Source organism: Cryptomeria japonica, chromosome 1 (assembly GCF_030272615.1).
Source record: "Cryptomeria japonica chromosome 1, Sugi_1.0, whole genome shotgun sequence".
Lineage (NCBI taxonomy): Eukaryota > Viridiplantae > Streptophyta > Pinopsida > Cupressales > Cupressaceae > Cryptomeria > Cryptomeria japonica.
This window is the reverse complement of record NC_081405.1, coordinates 590,327,609-590,345,981: the sequence shown is the minus strand read 5'-3', so window position 1 is coordinate 590,345,981 and position 18,373 is coordinate 590,327,609. Positions and strand designations below refer to the sequence as shown.

Below are 18,373 nucleotides of genomic sequence, written 5' to 3'. Positions count from 1 at the left end.
ATTTTACATCACTCCACTCATGCAGGTGCCGATAGGAAAGAGTGGAGGCAAGAAAACCTCTGGCCTTGCCCGAGACCGTAGTCTAGATAATATCTACATCTAATTATAGATAAGCACAGATTCTGAATAATACAATAGCACCCTGGTCTAGGGTGAGAAGGTGGGAAGATATTTTCTTTCCCTTACAAGCCCATATTACAATTTTTCAATTATCACAGTTCTCCTTGAGCTTTGTCTTTGAGTTTGAGCATTGATTGCATATAGTCATCTTTCATCCTATTATTTGTTTAAAGATGACCCTGCGCCTCCTACATGGTTAGTATTCAAATTACTTGCCTAGATTGTTAGTAACATTTAGTATTCTATTTCAGATAAAATTTTATCTTCCATACCAGGATACTTCCTCAGCCATATATCCTATTGGACCTGTCATCCTAGAACTTATACAGAGAAATGTAAATAGAACATTATAAGCAGTGTGATTTGACATTTTTCTATGCTGTTTCTAAATTCTTAACCTCATTTTTCTAAACTTATAAAGTAGTCGATATGACATATTCATAAGAAGAGTTTTAAGAAAATGTCCCTTTTTTTGAAAAATGATCATCCAGAGTTATGAATCACCTGTTTACCACCTCTTGCTTATGTACTCGGAAGTTATCCCTGATAATGGATGATATCCAGGATATAATAACAATAGGGGGTAAATGGGATTCTGACATTCTTGAGTCCATCATACATGCTCATCCATGTAGATTATACTTAGAGAGGGTAATAGGGGTAGATGAGTTTCATGGAAGAATTTAACCTACATTCTTACCCAGAATATTTTGCATGCATGCCACATATAACCTACAGTCTTGGGAGTGTCAGATAGCCTTTCATTTATAGAAAGCTCAGCAGCAAGTATCAAATGAGTATATGGCAGGGCACTTAAGCATTACAACTGATTTTCTTAGTTCAAATAGGCCAACGCATGCAGAAATTGAGGGCCTTTATTTCTTTAACATATCCCGCCCTGATTAAGTATCCACCAATGTGAATATATACCTTTATATGAGTAAATCTTGTTGCTTATAATCATATATGTGATTATATATTCATATTAATGAATATCAAAATAGAGTACGAATATATTGGCCAATTTTCCACATCTGTGGACCTATATGAACAGAAACAATCAATAGTAACTCAAAATGACAATTTCAGGCTAATCTTATGATGTTTATCTAAGTGAGCCATAAAATTAACAGTTAATGCATGCTATTTTAATATCATTTAAACCAACTATGTTTATCTATAAGATTTGGCGAGATTATTATCTCCTCCGAAGTCTGTGTTTGATCAAAAGTTAACATTGTTTTACTTGATATAACTTAATAAGCTAAATAACTAGTTTATGCCGAATATATGGTGACAAGGAAGGGGCAGAATTGTCACATTATCTAACTATGAGCTGAAGCCTCCTTATTCCGAGCTTGAAGAAGGGGTCGCAGCTTCACCCTTGTCCAATTCTAAGCCTTCTTCCTTTAGGACTTGTCCTCAAACCAAGTGGGCTTTGGTGGGTTTCTCACATGAAATAAATGTAGCATAAAATTAACATTACTATTAATTGCATCACTCCTTTCCCTGGTAAAGGCTGCTTCATCCATAGTGATAATGGGGTATCTAGGTACCAGCCTATTGTTTCTTACGAAGACATCATAGTCTCTAGGCCTTGGAATTGTCCATTCATTGGCAATGTTGACAAGAACCCTCTCCAAATCACCTAAGATTGAGGCAATGAAGACCTCCTTGTAGAGAGCACCTGTGTCATCTCTTTTCTTGGTGGAGGTCACCGTAATAGTCAAGAACATGGCCGCCACATCAGAGTTGGCCCTGGTTAGGTCAGTATTTATGAGATAGTCTGGGCCAAGGATAGTTTCTACAGTATCTATAACTAAGGTATGAGGAAAGCGGATGATGCATTTGAGGCAATCCCTAGTAATAGCACCATCAAAGGCTATCTGCCTCTTTGAAATACTTAGTTTGATCAGGGTGTCCATCTCTGGTTCTACTTCAGTCCAAGAGGTATCGATATCACATAGCTATACCAATCTAGCTTGGTTAGAAAGCTTCTGAATTTTAAATGAAGGCTTGGTTTAATAGCCATGTAGGATAATTATGTTAATGACTGAGCTTTCACATCCTTTATTAATTCATACATACCATACATTCACCTCAGGCATTTCAAATTGGCTTATATAAATGCCAAATCTTCAAATGATGATCCGCCTGTAGGAATATCATTTTGAGTTGAGAGACTTAATTTTGGCGAATGATCTTTTAGGTTGCCAATTCAGACAGCCAGCTAATGCCCTTCTCATCATGACACTAACCTACCATAATGGCCTAGATCTCTTTGAGATCAGATTTATAATGATGATCCGACACTTTTAATTAAGAGTTTGATTTTTTATAGTTGTATATATTTAGCTATGAGTGTCCCCATCCTAAGAGCTAATGATTCACATATTCTTCGGAAGGTGAAATGTTTTATCATTTATGCAGAGTATATATAAATGATGACTTATATAAGTATTTATATATGATTATATATTGTATATTAATATATTTGAATATATGTGTAAAAAATATTGAGTGAATAATTATAAATATATAAATATATTTGTGTCTTTATAGATCTAAAATGTATATTTATATGTATGAACAACTATGTATATATATATATCCAGTTTATTTGTGTAATTATATAAATTATAAAATAAATATATATAAATTTTTTATATAAATATTCGTATATATCCATTATATAGTATTATAGATATATCTATCTATAAATCTACATAAATCCCTATATTTTTATTTATATATATAAATATATACATATATATACATATACATATACATATACATATATATATATGTGTGTGTGTGTGTGTGTGTGTGTGTGTATACATATGTATATGTAAATATATATATGTATATGTAAAGTATATATATATATATATATATATATGTATATATATATATATGTATATATATATATATGTATATATATATATATGTATATATATATATATATATATATAGATATACATATACATATATATATATGTATACATATATATATATATATATATATATATATATATATATATATATATATATATATATATAAAAGAATTTATATATATGTCTGTATTTATGTATATATATATCTGTGTGTGTGTACATATATATATATATATATACATACATGTATATATATACATACATATATATCTAGATATATGTATATACATATACATATATATCTATATATATGTATATACATATACATATATATATATACATATGTATATATGTATGTATATATGTATGTATATATACCTATATATGTATGTATACATATATATACATATATGTATATATACATATGTATATACATATGTACATGTACATATATACATGTATACATATATATACATATATATATACATATGTATATATATACATATGTATATATATACATATATATATATACACACACATATATATATATATACATATATATATATATATATGTATATATATATATGTCTGTAAATATGTGATATCTGTGTAATATATAACTTATATAATATTTTTATTATGTGTTTTTGTTTATGCATACATAATATGTATTCATATGTAGAATTGTATATTGCCTCAATCTATACAATTATTAAGTGTATGTAAATGAAGTAATATGGGTGATTCTGAATGATCTAAAGTAGAGAGTGTAAAAGGTTGTGTTAGATGTTTAATTCTCATCCCCTGCCTCTAGTTTTGGGCTCAGGCTATCTCTAGGATAAAGTGTATGGATAAATTGTGTGAATGCTACTATATGGTGTGAATACTGTTGTTTTTATAGGTTTTGTGTCGATGTGAAATATTGTTTAAGGATAAATGCTAGGTGCCACATAGATCACCGTCTTACCATCAGCCCCCATGTTAGCTAGGGAATCGACCCTTTTGTTGCCCTCCCTATAGATGTGATTAAAGATGACCCTACCAAATGTTTTGATGTCCGTCGGTATCTTAGAAAGGGAAGAATTTAGCTTCCAATCAGGCATTGCCCCTTTTCTAAGGGCATTGATGATTATAGTTGAATCCCCTTCAATGTTAATCCTTTTTATATTTAGTAAAATGCATAGGTTTATACCTATAGCTAATGATTTCATTTCTACTTCATTGTTTGTGCATTTACCCAAGGGAAAGGCCATATAGGCCAATTTGTCCCCATTTGAATTGTGAAGGCTACACGCAAGTTCGGCTTCCCCTAGGTTGCCCCTAGAAGCCCTGTCAAAATTAAGCTTGATCCATCCAGCATTGGGAGGGAGCCACTTGCATTCAACACGTGTTATATTGTTGGATGGTGGACCTTTACCTATGAAGGGTGGGATCTTTAGACCCTTCCACCTTAGTCTAATTTTTTCATCCCAATAGGACATATTGACATCCCTCTGATAGTTAGAGGTCTGGTTGTTTATCATTTCAACTATGGTTGCTTCGATTTTATTGGTTACTTGGGCCCAGTGCATTTTACTATCTTTGAAAATCTTCCTATTTCTTTCTTTCCATATTTCCCATATCATAATGGAGGGGGCAATGATCCATAAATTCTCATACATACAACCTATGTTCCGAATGGGCCATGCATCGAATAGGTTAGAGATAATGTTGGGAATAGGGGTATACTAGTTCAGCTATGTTTTCAACCATCCCAAACAATTATGTGCATATTCACAGGTTAACAGTAGATGATTAGATTTTTCTTCCTCCATTTCACATAATGGGCACCTGCTGGGGCATTCATAACCTAGTTTTCTGAAGGTTTCATTGGTGAGGAGCTGATTTTGAATTGCCAACCATGCAAATAGGCCAGCTTTCAGAAGGCACCTTTTATCCCAACAGAGTGTTAGGGGTAGGTTGGAACTTGGGTTATTTTCCTTGATTAATAGTTGTTTATATCCCTCCTTAGTTTCATACTTTCCCCTCTTGGATCTAGTGCACACCAGTTTGTCTTCTTTGAAATTTAAAGCAGGGCTTATTGAGGCTAGGATCTGAGATAAGAGGGATCTTTCTTGGTTCGGAAGGTTTAGATTATCCATTGGTTTCCATCTCCATTGTTTGAGGCCCCCAATACAGATTTCCTCCACATAGTCTTTTACATTCTCTCCCCATTGTTCTTCAAGGGTGGGTATAATTTGGTTGAAGTTATGAAGTTTGTTGATGCAATTTTGAGCACCCTAGGAGTCTCTCCAGAAAAGGGCATCCTCCCCATTTCCAATATTCCATGTTAGCTTGTCCGTTATGATATCTCTACATTCAAGCATAAAGTTCAAAATTCTGGAGCCTTTATGTGCATGGGTTGTCCTAAAGGTGCTTATAGGGTCCTGATTATGCAGGTATATCTTATAAAGGATTCATGCCCATTTGAATTTTTGGTTATTATACATTCTCAAGACAAGCTTTGCTCCCAAAGCCTTTCTTTGGATTTTTAGATCTTTGATACCCAAATCCCCCAGATCCTTGGGCATGCATATCTTATCCCATGCTATCAATGGTAGTCTGAATTTGTCTTCAAAGCCTTGCCAGAAAAATGTCCTCATATGTTTTTTGATTTCCTTTCTCTTGGTTGAGGGAAGATCCATGCATGAGAGTTGGTAAATTGTCATTGTTGAGAGAACCGACTTAATCATGGTGGCCTTACTGGTAGAGGATAACCATTTTCCTTTCCAGGAGGAGATCCTTTTTGTAATTTTGGAGACCATGTGATCCCACAATTTGGATGATCTGATCTGTTTGTCTAAGGGAAGTCCTATGTATTTGCATGGTAATTCTCTTGATTTGTATTTAAGAATGTTTAAGATTTTCCTTTGGAGTTCTTTATTTGTGTTAAAAAAGATAATGTTGGATTTCAAAGTATTAATTTCCTATCTAGAGATGGTAGAGTAGTTGTTTAATATTTTTTTAAGTGTTTTTGCTTCAATTATATCACTAAATCCAAAAAACATGGTGTCATCAACAAATTGTTGATCAGTAATTGATTCCATGTCAGAAATAATTTTAATACATTTTAGTTGTTGTGTTTCTCTCTCCCTATTGATCATCCTTCCCAATGATTCTACCATTATGATAAAAAGAAAGGGGGAGAGGGGATCCCCCTATCTGAGACCTCTTGAGATATCAAAAAAACCTTCCGAGGCCCCGTTGACTAAGATTGAAACTCTAGGTGTTGCAATGCATTCATAGACTAGATTGATCCCTTTCTTATTGAACCCGAATGATTCAAGAAATTTGCATAGAAAGTGCCAATCTACTTTATCATATGCCTTTTTAATATCTAGTTTTATCATCATGCTTGGAGCCTTATTTTTTTGTACTAAATGGATTGCTTCTTGAGCAATGATTATTCCATCATAAATAGATCTTCCTAGCACAAAACCAGTCTGATCCTCACTGATGATTATGGGGAGAAGTTTGTGAAGTCTATTAGCAATTATTTTTGTGAGTAATTTATAAAGGGTATTGCATAATGCTATTGGTCGGAAATCCTCAAAACAGTCCACTATTTCCTTTTTTGGGATTAAAGCTATGAATGTGTTATTTAGTTCTCTTAGAATCTTTCCTGAGTTTCTCATTCCCTCTAGTGCTTCTGTAATTTCCTTTCCCATGAAGCTCCAACATTTTTGAAAAAAGTGAGCTGGGAACCCCATCAGGGCCAAGAGCCTTATCTGGTCCCATTCAAAATAAAGTTGTTTCCACTACTTCCATAGATAGTTTTTCATTAAGCATCAAGTTGTGTTCTTTAGAGATTAATTTGGGAATTTATTTTAAGAATTCGCTCTCATTAGTCCACCTGGAGCCTTCTTTATTATTAATGATAGTTTCAAAATACTCTACTGCTTCCTTGGCTATCTTCTCAGGGTCATCACTAAAGTCTCTTGAGTTTAGTTTTATTTTGTTTATTTTGTTTATAGCTCTTCGTTGTTTTGTGCTATTGTGGAAGAAGCTTGTGTTTCTATCCCCAACATCTAGCCAATGTTCCTTGGATTTCTATTTCCAATATATTTCTTCTTTGGCAAGGATTTCTTCATACTAGGCCAGATTGGTTTTTTCCTTTTGATAAATCATGTTATCCATCCCAAGCCTGATTACCTCCTCATTAGTTTTCTCCATTTCTATCTCAGTTTCTCTTTTTTGTGTGAAGATATTTCCAAAGTGCACTTTGTTCCATATTGTTAATTTTTTCTTTATCTTTTTTAGTTTGGTTACTACTTTGAAAGTTTTGGAGCCTATGACTTCTCTTTCATTCCACCATTTTTCTATTAAGTGTATTAGATTTTCATACCTAAGACACATTTTTTCAAAGTGAAAGGGGGTTTTGGTTGGCTTTAGTTCCTCTGATATGATCAAATGGACCAAGAAATGGTCTGATCTTGAGAACGGGAGGACTGAGGAATCTTAAGACTGTGTGAGATTCCCACAAAGGAAGAATCTGTCTAGTTTTTCTGCAATGTTGCAGAAACCTTGTTTTCTATTATTCCACATAAAGGCATCATTTTTAGTCTTGAATTCCATCAAGTTACACTTATGTGTCCAATCTTTGAAGTGTTGACTTGTTTGGGTCATTTTTTTATTACCTCCCCATTTTTCCTTGGGATCTAAGATTGCATTGAAATCCCCACCTATTATGTATGTTTGATCTATGTCACTTAAGAGGAAACTCTCAATTTCATTCCACACTTGTCTTTTTTCTTGTGTTTGGATAGGTCCATAGACATTAAGTATAATAAATTTTAAGTTGCTTTTGATGCTTATGGCCCAGCCACACAACCAATTTGGGCTTTTGCTTATTAGTTTAAAGGATATTCGCCTGGGATCCCATATGATGGCCAATCCACCTGAGGCTCCATAAGCAGTTTGTCCTTCTAATTCTCTGATACCTAATTTTCTGTTAAGGTTTATCATTTCACTATTATTTAATTTAGTTTCATGTATTAAGAATAACTCTAGATTGAATTTAGCTATGAAATGCTTAAAGATACATTGCTTGTTAGGGGCATTTAGGCCCCTAACATTCCAAGTAAGGAGTTTCATAACACTATGGGAAGGTCCTTCCCCTTCCCTACCTCAAAAAGGTTTGTGATTTTAGTCTCGCCAGCATCGCTCCCTGCTTTGGTTAGTAATTCAGCAATTGATTTTCTTTCCCTCTTTTTTAGTTCGGAAGCATAATCTGGGGGTGAGAAGGTTTCTATGGTTTTAGCTATCCCCAGGTTGTTCATTTTATTCGTTACTACATCATATTTATGGTTATGTACTTCTTCCTTGGTTATATTAAGCTTGCATAATTTTCTTGCTAGTAATGTTTTTTGTAATGCCAGTTCCTCCTCATCTGCTATTTCATTAATGAATAGTTCAATGAGGTAATTTGTAACTTCATTGCCAACATACTCAAGGATGCATTTATTTTCTTTTTCCCTCCTTTCTTCACTTTCCATATCCTTTTCACTGTTGTTATTGTTGGAGTTCTTTTTCTTTTTCTTTTTTCCTTTTTTATTATTATGTTTTTTTCCTTTTTTGTTCTTGTTCTTTTTCTTCTTTTTAGAGCATCTTGCCTTCTTTGTTGTGTGTGGAATGGGGTGGTTATCTAGTTCCTCATTATTTTCCTCCATATTTCCAGTGTTTTCTATTGTTTCTTCCTGGTTATCAATGTTAGCATCATACCTCAAGGGACTATGTACTTGTCGAGTATCTTCACTTTGTGCCTTAGAATCCTTGTTTATTAATGGTGTAGCATCACTTTATTTGTTCTCTCACTGGTTCTTTAGGTGTGTTTTCAATTTTTGCTTTATCTTTTTTATATTCTACCATTTTTTCAATGTTTACTAGTTCCTTAGCCCTGGGGTTTTGTTTGTTGAACACAAAACCTCCTTTTGGGTTGAATTTTATGTTTATATCCTTATCTATTCCAGAATCAATCTTAGTCTTTGTACATTTTCTCTCAATGTTTTGAATAGGGGAGATAACATCCTTGGATGTGATATCACTCATTAGGATTTTTGGTTGAATCTGGTAGATCGAATGGTTTGTAATGATTTTGATGGGTTCAAATTTTAGTTTATCTATCTCAACGTTGGCTAATATTTTAATATCAGAGGATTCCATGTAATTTTCCTCCAAACCCTCAAATCCTCCTAAAAAACCCCCTAATTGTTTTAGGGTATGGTTGTGGATTAATTCAACTAGCATTTTAGGGAGTCGAATCCATTTTGGAACCCTTTGTTTATCAAAATTTATGGGGGACAAATTAGGTTTCCAATTAAAAAATTTGAAACAATAACCTTTAAAAAATCTATGATTGTTCCTAAGTAAATGATTTTTAAGTTCACATGAATTGAATTTGATAAACAGAAAATCACTTTCCAAATAGGTAATACTTATCTAATTTTTTGTGGTGGACTTCAACCAATGGAGGACATTAGAGGTCGATGCTCCAAATTGAAACCATTTGCCAAAGAGCCCTAGTTCATTGTAACATTCCCATAATTCATCTGTCTGTTTGCCGCTTATTATCACTATGTTATCCGTGTTGAAGCATGGTAACTTCTGGATGATTTTAGGGCATTGCTTAGGGTTACCCTCCCTGCATCTGGTTTGGATGGTTGACTTTGAGCTTATCATGGAGGGTCTTCTTAACCCTAATTTTATTTTGTTAGCCCCTGAAGCAACATCTTTTTGGGCTCGAGAAAAACTCTCTGCTTGGGAGAATGGTAAAAATGAAATCCATCCATTGTTAGGGTACCATTTATCCCAAGAGGCCTTCAAGATGTTGTAAAATTCCTCTCTCTGCTATGTTAAAGGATTTGCCTTTTTTTTTAAAGGTTCCCTAGGGTTCTGTTGAGTCTGTTTCTAGGCCAACTTTTTTGAAGTTAAGGAAGGATCATTTGTATTCCTCTGGCCAAGAAGGAAACCCTTTGGAACCCCGACAACCTTTTTGTATATTTCATTAAACTATAAATTAGTTGAATTTGCTCTTGTGGTGCATGAATGAGAGGTATTCAAGGAATCAAATCTATTTGAGGTGCTCACAACATTTTTATGGACCCCTTGTAGATTAAAACCATTTTTCCATGTCTCGTTAATCTTCCCCTGCCTACGGGGGAGTTTTAGGGGATTTGCAGAAATGTTTCTGCTTATCGCATTATTTCACATTTTCACAATCCTTATTTTCAATATCTCCCCTATCTCTTCAATATTAACATCTTACAAAGTCAAAATTTAATATGTTTTGCTTAAGTAGCTACACCAAAAATTGAATTTTAATTTCTACACCAAATCAATAGGTTTTGTTTTTTATTGACAGTGTTTGTTGCAATTAAGATGTCTCAACCTTAGAGTCTAACAATGTTTATTTAAATTATTTTATTTTATTATACTCACTTTGGAAGTCTTAAAAAGAGGGGACTATTTTCATAGGTTGCTATGTTGGAACTATGATAATTTCTTTTATTTACTATGATGGTTACTAGTTTGGTGGAAGAGTCATAGAGAGTTATTACTTTGTAGTTGGTATTTATGGCAGAGTTCACTTTTGACAAGTGGTATGAGGTAATTTTTTCATATGGAAAGGTGACTATTATGGATGAACTTTATTCTTTGTTTCTTTGGAAGTTTCTATGTGCAATGTCTCATGGCTCTAGCAAGTTATATTTTATGACACCACATACCTCTTTGGTGTTGGAGTTAGTTTTGGAAATCATGGGAACTTTCCACTTGTATTGAGCTCTATAAATATGTAGCTTCGTAGTGTCTTTTGTATGATATGTTGGATATTATCTAAGAAGCTTCTATGTGCTATATATTCTCTAGAATTATGCATTGTTGTGTTTCCTCCTTGAGAGAATTGGCTCTAGGCATTGTATGTTGAACAATATCAGATTTTGAGAGGGGAGGTGAATTAGCATACACTAAAACAATTATATTTAACATTTTACTTAACATCCATTCCATCCACTATATACATGAAAGTAAACAATTGAAACCACAAATGAAACCATTCAAAAACACCAATATTTTTATGTGGAAAACCCAAATTGGTAAAAACCACTGTGAGAACTATCTCACTATTGGATAATCAAGTCACAATGTGTAGGCCAGAGGCCAAGGATCTCACTACCCCTAAGATGACTTGCAAGATAAAGAAGCTTACTTATAACTTTGTATCCTCTTGAGAAAATCCACTAAAACTCAAATATAATGTACGTTTTTGTGCAACCTTACTTCATATCCAAATTGCAAGTCAAAAATCTCAACTATGATGGAATGTGGTATTCAAAACAATCACAAATAATATTTATACATAGATGTATCAGAGAAATAAACTTTTCTAACTCAACGTAGTCACTTCTAAACCTCCACAAATATACTAGGGGAGAGGGACCAGTAGTCATGAGGGCTAACTTCGTCAACATGTAGCCACCACATGGAATATCGTAAGACCTTAGTTATCTTTTATAAATGTAATATGGACACTTAAATATCTACAACTAAGGTTTTAATGAATGACTTGTCATGCGAGCCATCAAAATAACACGTCTAGTGTGAAGTGTCCAAAAATGATATTGTAAAGATTCAACCAAAACTTAATCTAAAAATCCCTTGTTGTTGAATAAAAAAATATCATTTGTAATTAATATAATATCATATTTTTATGTAAAATATAAATTATATAGAACTTAAATGGACCAAATACCTATTAGTAATCATAAAAGTGTGTTATCTCTAACTTTTATATCCAACACAGAGGAGCAATAGTTGAACAGAAAAAAAAAAGTATTGTTTATAACAACAAATATTATTATATTAAATAAAACTTATATGAACACAAAGGGACCAATTGTTGAACACTTAAACCTTTGGAAAATCCCTCACATTTCATGGAGAAAATCAAGGCATTTATTGTGTTCACCTTTTATATTTGTGATAAGAAAAATTATTAATATTCAAAATACTCCAATTCATATAAATTACTACCCCAATAGATGTACACATAAGAATAATATTTTTTCAATATGATAATAGTACTTTTTTAAGTGAGTGTCTTATTTTATAAATGACATGCTTATAGAGGATAGATATGATATTTTATTTAAAACAAAAAGATCTATTTCACTTGTTAATTAATGTATTCACGCCTTTTTTATATAACATTTTTAGGTTCTATTATGTTCAAGTATTGGTCCAGTTTAATCAACATTTGACATTTTTTTCATTTACATGCAGATTATTTATTTCCAATATATAGTATAAATTTGTGTCAAGATTAAATATTATAAGGATAATTTCTATAACAATTGTTGGACCCCATACCACTAGTGGCCTCTCTCCCCTGGGCATTTAGGAATAACCAATTTTGGTACATACCCACAATGTTTCTTTTGTGATAATAGCATAAAACATTTTCAATTGAGCATTCCATCATGATACCAATCATAGTATTTGTAGATAACTAAAATTGTCCAACTTAATTTAATAAATATTTTTATTTAATTAATTATTTTATCCTAAGTCTTCTATTAATTAAATAATATTTTATTTATATAAAAACCTCATATAATAAACTGGCTCCAAGGTACTTGTTCCAATATAAGATACATTAGTTACATGATTCTCTACAATCAATATGAGATGAAAGTTGTAAGTATCAAAATATTCAATTAAGTTTCAAATAAAACTAATAATAATATATTTTTTATATTATATCATGACATGCATATTGTAACTAGATTACATTCACAATTATCTTTGAGTCACTAAAGGCCTACAGTTCTTTAATCTTCTTCTTTGAGGCAATCTATAACCCTTAAATTAGAACTCAAAATTATATAATATTGTTACTACATGTAAAGTACACTTCATGAGCTTCCCAAAAAAAAATTAGTATCTTTAAATTGTACTCTTTCCTCTTGAATATAGACCCATCAATTTGAAATTTCAACTTTGGAAATAGGTTTAATTTTTAATTTAATTTAGTTTAGTATAAAATTTGTTGAAACTTACCTTAATTATCTTTTTATTCTATGTGTTTTATTTATTAAAAAAATATAAAAATCTCAACTACACAAAAAAGAAACTAAAAGCATATGCAATCAAAAATTGAAATAAAATGACCTTCAAATATCAAAATGAAATGAAATTAAATTTAAATATCAGTTTCGTTGGATTTAATCATATTGAAAAATAACCATTTGATTGTTGTCTTTAAGCACTTGAATTGATATTTTCCTAATATAATATATAAAACATGAAATTAAAAATGAGAAGATCACAAGTGAGAGGTATTTAAATAGATTGATTTTAACATCATGGAATACCAATAAAATATTTCATACGTAAAAGATCCATTGAACTAGCCAGACTTCCATGATTATGAATCCAATTAAAGCTATATATGGATAATAGTGAACAAAACTAGATGAGTCAAAGTGTATCTTATCACATATTAGATAAATATCAATCACATGCATAATTCAAAGATACACAAGTAATTAAAAAAAAAAACGCAAAGCTTATATTATCTAGATGCATATACTACAATAAAATGATAAATTAAATGCAATTAAAATAATTTGCACCAATAAGTACAACATTGTTTGATAAAAAATAAAGAGGCATTCAACTTGAAAAAAAAGCATTATTCACATAATCTAAAATATAGTATAAATCATATAATTTATTCTAATTTTATTTAGAGATGGTTTTAAAATAAAATAAAAATATAAGATAATATCACTATATATTTTTATCGATTTATGTATTCAAATGCACTATATTAGGTACATTGGCCTTTCATAAGAACATATATGTTTGGTTACAAGTATTTTGTAGAGATGCTTGAGAAGGTCGAAGTCAAGGTAAAATTTGAATATAATGTGTATTCCTTAGAATATTAAGTTTGACTATATATGAAATCAACTATGAGATTGTGTAAAAGGGTATATGTGCTATGGATTCTTCCATACACAACATTTATAATAGAGACACTCTATACATGTTAAATATATTTTAAAATAGAGACCTTTCCTCTACAATAAGCAAGATATCTCAAAATATTTTTATTTATTCTCTTTTGAAACAAAAGAAAAAATGTTTATTAATTTTATAAATTTATTTGTAACAATTATCATAGAATTTAGCAAACAATGTGTTAGGCCATATGAAAGATAGACTAGATTGTATCAAGTTATTGTTAAAAATTTCAATGATAGAATGATTTACAAATTAATTACAAACTCATTTAATGGTATGATTAAAACTAATTTAAAACATATTTCGTACACATAACTTTGAGTTTTATTGCAAATGCTTCAATATTGTATTAAATTTTGAAATATTTCTACTAAAAAATTACATTATTCAATGTCATAAGACTAAACAACTAAAAAGTTCAAAGAATACAAAGTCACTTTTATCTAATATGATCATGAAATCATATTATAAATGATAAACTAGCCATAAATTTAATTGATCATCACATAATATATGTTATCTAAATAAAAATAATTTTTATAATCTAATCATAAAAATCTAAATAATGTATGAAATTCAATTTCAAATTAATCATACAACTTGCTAAAATAAATAAAAAATAATTACTACCAATTATTTTAGAATAGAGAAAACTTCAGCATAACAATAATGTATAGGGATTTATTTATTCCTACCTAAATTATTAAAGCATCTAAATACTATTAAATAAAGTGATAATGATCACGATGATATTTGATTATATTCCGATATATTTTATGTGAGTGGCCAATTTGCCTTGGAGGTAATTATTATCAGCGTGCACAAAATAAATACCATTGTTGCAAAATATTCCTCATCATACCAGTAGACCACAATTATTGTTTAGCCTTGCCCATAATAATTAATACGATCCTCTGACTAAGCCAATAAAGTAGGATATATGACTCAAAATTAGTATTAAAACCGGGACTGTTTTAGCTTTTCTATGGTCGAATAGCTTCAACCACGCCATAATAATACTCAATACTGGCATCCTATCTTCTCCTTACGTACGATGTGAAATTATTATGAGGCAAGACAAATATTTGTTTTCTCTGTTCAGTAAAGGAGTTATAGATAGTAATGAATGGTTGTTGCAGCAATAAATTATGATCTTCAGAAATTAAGCGCGATACACTTAGGAACTAAAAGATAATTTATAGCTTTTTCCATTACACGAAAACGAAGTCCACGAACATGATTGAACAAAGATGAAAACTATAGAGGAAATGGAGTAGAGAAATAATTGAAGTTTTATTAGACTGGTAGTTGGGCAGATCATCGACAATGAGCTACAACGTAAGGTTTTAACTCTTGCAATGCTATAAATAAAAATGTCTAGGAGTACAGAAATTTCAAGATGAGATTAAAAATTCATCAAACAAAATATGTTAAAAGCAGCATTATGTTTGCATATCTTTTCTAAGGAGTTGCGAGTAGTGTTTGAAATAATTTGTGACCACCGCACCATTTAATCTAGCTTGATGGATATTTAGCAACATAACTTCGTATTACTTCGTTAGTGGATGAATTGGACACGACGGTGGTATGATAAGCTGATCATAATTTACAGAATCCAATTCAAGCACACCGCTAGTTTTGAGTGGTCTAATTTTGTTAAGTAATTTGTAGTTAAAGATGATTTGGGGTTTCAGATAGTTAATTTTTTTTATTAAGTTAGTTATATTTCCAGGTTTCCAAGGAACGGTAAAAGCTTGTGTATATGAACCAGAGGGGGTCATATCTCTCTGATGATGAAGAAAACATTAAAACACTCAATAGATTGATGGAGAATCGGTATAGATTTTGATTCATTTACTTGGTCCCTACTGTTTTCTCTTGTTCTAAATTAACAGTTCCCTTGATTTAAACTTTGCAATCGAGGTTAAAGATTATTTCTATTATTTCTAGACCCAATCACCAGTAATTATGCGCAGGTGGTCGTCGATTGAGAGCAGAACGCCGGGGCGAGCGGATAACGAGATCAAAAACAATTGGAGTACACATTTGAGCAAGAAAGTCGCCAAAAAAGACACCAAATGCACCAACCAATGCTATATACGTTGTTTTGGTCAAGCCACTCATCTACAGCACTCGTCTGATCAGAATGAGCAAGTGTACAGTGAACCAGAAAGAGGAAGGTCATTAATGGATAATATTCTATCCATAAATGAATACATGGGTTCAGCAGAGTCCTCTGGACATTCTTTATTCGCTGTCAAAGATCAGACCAGTTTTTTGTATGAAGAAATTCAGAGCTTTCTCGTAGAATATATCTTCCAACTGGGCAACTGCAAATTACAAACAGCTCAATGGATGTGGAGGAGCTGTAGTACCTGATGTTTCACTCAGTATGGAGCAAATAAGAGATATAAACAATGATGCTAACACCATCTATCGTGTTGAATCTATTCCAATTTCATCTTCGTTATAGTCAGGATTAATACCCAATTTTTACTGCTCATGCCCGTTTAATATGATTTCAAATGGACAAAGGTTCCCGTATAATGGAGAAGAGATTTCAAACAACTCCTCTCAAACTATGATCATTGATTCTTCCTTTTGAACAGATACGTGTTCATCAACTTTAAATAATGCTTCTGTAAATGTACAGCGCGGATCCAGCTATCTATGAGTTGGTGCTACTAGAGAAATTTGAAGATTCGTATTGTTTGGAAGGCAAATTGTTTATTGTTCCGAAGAGTTTAATAGTATTTGGTACCTTTCACTAACATGTTAAGAGTTTGTTACATATAAATTCACTTCCAAAAGTTCATTTCTGAGCCATCTAATTTCATCATTTTTCAGATCAATCCGCCTGATTTGTCTTTCACATTTGATGGAGGGCGTATCTATTTGATGATTTTATCTAGTTGTCAATTTGTCTTTGGAGCTTGTTCTACATTCGTTTCCACATTAGTCTCAGCTTTCACCTTCTTCATTGATTAGGCATGTACCTGATTTTATTGCAAGTTCATCATCATGGACAAGGAGGCATGAGCAGTTCAGAGACATCATCTTTAGCTTCCTATCTGAGTTGGGAGGCATTCCTACATTTCTACATGAGTTTGTTTCTTTCTATGAGAGAAAAGTTGTTTGCATGCATAACATTATGTTAAGATACTTACCATTTTGTAGATGATCGTTCATTATGTGGGGTCTACATAGTCTCTTTTTTTTCCTCTTGTGAGAGGTGACATAAATTGTATCTTCATGATTGTTGGTGTAAATAATTATTCATGTTGGATATTATTACATCTTACTTAAGTTTACTTAGGAAATGCATTTCATAGTAGTTTGGGTATGAGACACTTGGGTGTTTGTGTCACATTGGGATAGTGTGTGTAGGAGAATTTCCATCTTTTATGATGTGATCTTGTTACTACTCTATCGTATCCACTTATTGTGGAGTGATAATTCCACCTTCGGTGGGTGATCCATCTCATGTGGAATATTTTATTGTTTTTCCTACCTACCACACCTATTTCATACCTACCCTTGTTTCTTATTGAGCCGCATGTCATGTTTGTGTGCTCACATATCCATATAGCCTTACCTATATATGTAGGCTCATCTACATTGTATGTAACAACTATTAATCTATTAATCATCTATCTATTGATGAGAATACAACTTATTCTTGTCTTTTATTTTCTCTCTCTATTTTGTACTTTTCATTGAGCTCTTGATCTTGGCAAAATCTCACATGGTATCAAAGCCATTAGAGCATCATTGATTCATCTTTGAGATGCATTTTTGCTACGTCAAGAGGCAGATCTGAGGAGTAGCATCTTTCGGAGGTGTCCTAGAATAGATCCAACCTCGTCATTGCGTCCCAGTAGCCGTTTCCATAAATTTTGATTATAAATTCGCCTATATTGGGTGAAAGTCAATTTTGGAGCTTGGAGGAAATTTTTGCCCAATCTAAGCGTACGGTATGATTTTTTGAAAAAAAATTCAAAAAATAAATAAATTATTTTCTGCAATTTTTATTCATTTCGTACAAAATATTTTAACCTCGAGTTTAGTGCCACCTCATCATTTACCATACGACACGTTAGCACATTTAGCCAATCCGGTTCTGCCACATGTCAGTTCGTAAAGTACAGACGCCCAGACAGCAAGGAGGCAAAGTTTTGGTGACGGCCATAAGGCTATCAAATTTAACCTCATGTTTTGCTAACATCATCATATTTTGAAAATTTGGCAGGCCCCCTCCATTGAGCTTTTCGATTTTATAGTTCAACTTTGGAAG

General features: G+C 32.0%; 1 long non-coding RNA gene across 1 annotated transcript; it reads left to right on the top strand.

Annotated features, from left to right (window-relative positions):
• The first annotated feature begins 15,348 nt into the window (after window positions 1–15,348).
• On the top strand, window positions 15,349–16,647 carry LOC131028745 (uncharacterized). The gene is made up of 2 exons (XR_009102652.2): window positions 15,349–15,915; window positions 16,056–16,647. It is a non-coding gene; the product is annotated as an uncharacterized LOC131028745 (long non-coding RNA).
• Window positions 16,648–18,373: the final 1,726 nt, after the last annotated feature.